The following is a 5,679-nucleotide window of genomic DNA, read 5'->3' as shown; positions in this document are numbered from 1 at the left end:
TCCACTCGTCTCCTCTGACGACACCAACAGCTGCAGACCAGCAGCACAGATTCAGTTCAGCACACAAACCCAAACGCTGCAGCTCTGCTCGGGCCTGCAGGAGGTATAAATGGCTGGAAAGCAGCAGCTCTTCACCTGCTGGAGTTGTAGGTTTGTGGCCGGAGGGGAAGCATCTCCAAGAAGCAGCCGAGGAGCCGTGACGATCCTCAGAGGACGCCGTCGGCCGCCTGCAGGAGGCGAGCTGCTCAGGGAGGCGATGGAAAGGCCACCGAGTCCTGCAGGGAGCTCCGGATCAGAGTCCCCGGAGCGCTCCGACTTCCACCGCTTGTTTTCCATCACATCCCTCATTAGGCGAGACAATAAAGGAGGTTCTGGTCTGTTGGTACCTGCGACTGTGAATCATCTCCAGCAGCCAGATGCTCTACAGGACGTCAGAGCTGCAGCCAGATGTTCACACCTTCTCTGCCGGTTTGGGGTCAAAGCAGGGTTCAGACTCGTGAAGAAAATGTGGTTTTTACTTTTTCCTTGAGATAAAAAATGGTGGCTCGCTGTATTTAGTCAGTCAGAACATTCTGCTGCAGGACAGAGCGACAGTCTAACAGTTTAACGAAACACAATCATCTCTGGTGTCCCTAAACAGAACATACTGACACTGAAGCAACATGTGAAGCAGTTTCACGACTTTATCGATGCAACAGAACACCAGTAAAACCAGTAAAAGACAACTGGGATCAGACTTCTACCAGCAAAACAGACAAACAGGATCTCACTGGATCCATCCGAACCACAGACGAGTTCAACGCTGCAGAACTTCATTAAGCTCATGATACAGATCAGGTGTCGCCTCCAGGATCAAATCTGGGGATCTGGGCTTTACAGACGAGCCTCCACGTCCAGTCCTGCTGTGTTGACGTAATAATGTTGGTGATTGGATCAACTCACATTTATTGTTTTGTTTTCAAGGTTTGAATTCTGGCTGCACATTAAAATCTGAAGGAAAAAACAAAAGGTAACCAGGCAAAATGTTGTCGTTGAATTAATGTTTAAAGGCCCAAAACTCCTGAAGGAGGTCAAACTGGAGCAACTTAGTTCATTAAATGTCAATTAAAATGGTTATAATTCATGATTGGACTCATTAAGTGCATCTAATAAAGTAGATTCTTCATCTTTTTTAAGCTTGTTTAGTTGCAGAACCAGAGATCTGTGAGGACCAGAGTTCAGTCTGGAGAACATCAGAGAAGCTGCAGCATCACAGCGACGTGTTGAAACACTCCAGCAGCATCTCCAGCTTCAGCATCTCCACATGTGTAAAGCAGTCAGCAGCCTCCTCCACAAGCACCAGCGTCCCTGCAGCTGACTGGCTGTGTGGCTCCTCTGAGGCCGTCCAGGTCCTCGCCTGCTTTGGCCCGCGTTGATCTGAAAACGCAGCGTCCGACTGCCGGCCAGCTCTTAAATATTTGGTTTTAATTACTGCCACAACCTTTACTCTGGCAGGTTACCGCTGGAACGTAATCCCCGAGGGGCGGCCTGCAAGGGCATCGGCCATTATTCACCCAGGGAGGGGAGGGAGGAGGGGGGGCGGCTTTATCGCACAACTGGGCCACAGCAGCAGAACTGTACCGGCTGACGGAGATGAGACACTCCATAACCCTTAATTATGCAGCGGCCAGTGGGCCGAGCAGCGCGGCTTATCTCTCTGCTGGGGTTGGAGGATTTCTGAACTCCTCATTTGATTACTTGGCCTGTTCACCTGTCGGCCTCGCAGCCCGCCGCCGCGCTAATGAAGCTTCCTCTCACTCATGATGTTATCACTGCGCCTCACACCGTCCGCGGCCCGCCGTAGACGGGCTGCCCGAGGCCAACATCTGCCGGAGAGCCTCCTCCTCCTCCTCCTCCTCCTCCTCCGTCGCCGGCCTCAGACGCCATCTTCCCCCGTTAGCTGCTGCATTAATTAGCCATTAGCATCGAGACATAAACGCGGGGTTCACTTCCAGCTCCCTGCTCCACGGCTGCTGTGTTATGTTTCCCGAGGCAGCGGCGTCCCACGACACACGGGAAGGGTTTTATAGTCAGGCCAGAAATATTCGCCTTCAGCACACATTTTTAAAAACCGCCGCCGGGATGTAAGTAAGATGTTGGCAGAGGAGGCTGCAGTCTGTCAGGCAGCAGAGCTCCTCAGCGGGCCTCCCCCTGGAGCCTCAGACCCAACTCACCTGGATTTAAACCTCCAGTACTGTGAAGGTGCACAGAACATCCAGTAAAGTCACAAAACAAACTGAAGCTGCAGGAATTCACATCCAGAAGCTGTAATCCAGTTTTATTAAACATTTGACTGTAAGTCACCTGAAAACATCAATAAAATCAATCATCAATTTAACATTTTTGTTAATTGTCACTGTTTTTGCAGTTTTAAATGTGACAGACATTCAGCATTTTTAAATAAAAAAAGATTTCTTTTATGTTGTTTGACCACAAAATCACAGTTTTATTGTATTTAAATCAGCTAAAAATACCTGTGTTTTACTAATATTTACCAACATCTAAAAGAAACTGATGTCTATTAAGGACTGAAAAATGTTTTACATTTTTTTTATGCCTGTTATTTTACATAATTTATGTGTTTTATTAACTTATGGATAATAACTAGAAAAATAACTTAAGAAATGTGTAAATGAACACGTCGACTCTAAAACACACAAAAAATGTTTTTAATGTCAACATCAAAAACTAACATTTTTACAAACACTAATTCATCTTTTACAACATCTTTTACGACTCTGTCACTTGTTTCCTCTGAGCTGCTCCAACCCGATGGACCTGCTCAGACAAACAGTCAGAAACTCGAGCTCTCCATCGACACCGCCGGCAGCTGGGCCTCCAGTACTGCTGCTCGGTCCCGTCGCCTCCTGATTGGACGTCAGCGCCGCCCTGCAGGTGACAGATTGCAGGTTTCTGTATTTTTGGTGCAGGACAGGTGCAGAAATCCTGGGAGACCCGGAGGGAGCCGAGGCCCGGGGCTGTTGCACCGTCCTCCATCTGGGCCCGCCGCCAGAACGCTGCTGGGTCGGCCACAGAGGCCCGGTTCTGTCGGCGGGAACCTAAAGGGCCTGACGCAAACAGAACCAGAGAGGCAACAGACAGAACCAGTCAGTGGCAGAACCAAAGCAGGTCAGACATTCAGGCCTGGAGGATTAAAGGTGGACTCGCACTAAGGCTGCGTTAGTCCACACTGGAAAAATATTAATAATATAATCCTGTAAAAATATTTTTTTTCTTTTTCTTTTTAAATATAACAAAATCCTGTAAAAATAATTTTAAAAATGAAAAAAAAATAAAAATAATATCGTGTTTAAAAAAATCTAAAAATTCTAATAAAATCCTGTAAAAAATAATCAAAATTAAAAAAAATCTAAAATAATAATAAAATCCTGTAAAAAATTACAAATTATAAATAATAATAAAATGATGTAAAAATAATATTTAAATAAATTTATAATATTTAAAAATATATGAAAAACAATAAAATCCTGTAAAAAAAATCAACAAGAATAATAATAATACTAATACTACTAATAATATTAGAATCCTGTAAAAAAAAAAAAAAATGACAATAATAAAATCTGTGAAATAAAAATAAAAATCCTGTTTAAAAAAATACTAATAATAATCCTGTAAAAATAATCTACAAAATAAATAAATAAAAATACAGAAAAATAATAATAAAATCCTGTAAAAATGTGGCAGCAAAGGAGGCAGAAAAATACACAAAACATCAGTGGAATATCAAAAACTGTAAAAACAAATACATGTAAAAACTATATCATTGTTTCAGATTCAAATGTATTTAATATTTTTTTTTCTCTGTGATTTTATTTGATGTTTAATTTCTATATTTTCAGGTCATATTTGTACACTTATGTTTATATTTTAGGACATATTTTCCATCTATATTTATCTATATTTAAATTTATGACTTGAATGGTAGCAAATGTAACTTATAATAAAATATTTCTGATTTTTTTTTTTGTCATTTAACAAAACAGGAAATTTTGTTCCATTAAAAAAAAAAATAAAATCTTTAAAATAATTATATCCTTTGCTGATTTAAATATTGTGTGACCATAAAATGATTTTGTTCTCTGGGAAAGAAGAAATGTGTGACTTGTGCTGATTGTTTTGGGTGGATGTTATTTATAGTTTTCACATTTTTAACGTTTCAATACTTTATTTCTTTGATTTTATTTTATTTGATCTTTATTTTAGCAGCACAGGAACATCTGTAAAATAATCAGACATTTAAAAAAAAAATAAAGTTTCAATTCCAAATCTATAAACTAACTCTACATCAATTCTTTTGTGGATTTAAATAATGTTAAAATAATGTTAAAATAATGTGATTTTTCAGAAGTTTTGATGCTTTTGCAGCTTTGACTTGTTGTTTTTATGGTTCCGGTTTTAAATCAAAGTGATTTATCTGTGATTTTAGACGTCAGATGAACCAGATATTCTGATAAATGAGACTGAATCCATCACCGTGTGTTTTTCTGAGCTCTGGTGGAGCCGATGACGGCGGACGAAGCTNAACTGAAGCTGAAGGAATTCTCATCCAGAAGCTGTAATCCAGTTTTATTAAACATTTGACTGTAAGTCACCTGAAAACATCAATAAAATCAATCACCAATTTAACATTTTTGTTCATTTTCACTGTTTTTACAGTTTTAAATGTGACAGACATTCAGCATTTTTAAATTTAAAAAAAAGGATAAAATTGTCAACAACATCCACATCAAAAATCTGTATTTCTGCTAATTGTAATTTATTTTGTTAATTCATTTTAACGTGTTTTGACAATTAAAAAGTAAAATTTTACTGTAAATAATGATGTCATCTGAAATCTGTATTTTTTACAAAAGTTATTTGTTATTTTACACTGTGTGACTGTAAAATTACAGTTTTACAGTGTTTAAGTCAGATTAAAATGTTATTATTATAAAAAGTAGTGAAAACTGTAAATAAAGTTCACATCAAAAATCTGTTATTTTTAATTTTATTTTTACAAACAGATTTCTTTTATGTTGTTTGACCACAAAATCACAGTTTTATTGTATTTAAATCAGCTAAAAATATCATATCTGTGTTTTACTAATATTTACCAACATCTAAAAGAAAAACTATGTTAAGGACTGATAAATGGTAAATATTTTATACGCCTGTTATTTTACGTGTTGTATTAAATTACAGATAATAACCAGAAAAATAACTGAAGAAATGTGTAAATGAACACATCGTTTCTAAAAGACACAAAAAAAATTTTTAATTTATCAAAAAACAACATTTTTACTAATTTGTTCTTTTATAAGATGTGACGGTAAAATACGACAGTTTAAAGCTAAAAACATCATTATGTTACTGATATCTTCTTTATTTCTACACTTATGGAGCGTTGCAGCTTAATGAACACTCTCACCCTTCTGTCTCTGCGTCGCCATGAGCAACTGAAAGGGCGGGAAAGTGAAAAATGTTTCACTTCCTGCTTTCAGTCCAGTCATTGGACTCTGTCACTTGTTTCCTCAGAGCTGCTCCGACCCGATGGACCTGCTCAGACAAACAGTCAGAAACTCGAGCTCTCCATCGACGACGCCGACAGCTGGGCCTCCAGTACCGCTGCTCGGTCCCGTC

This window comes from Stegastes partitus, unplaced genomic scaffold, assembly GCF_000690725.1.
Source record: "Stegastes partitus isolate 25-593 unplaced genomic scaffold, Stegastes_partitus-1.0.2 Scaffold657, whole genome shotgun sequence".
Lineage (NCBI taxonomy): Eukaryota > Metazoa > Chordata > Actinopteri > Pomacentridae > Stegastes > Stegastes partitus.
Note: the sequence above shows the minus strand (reverse complement) of the source record.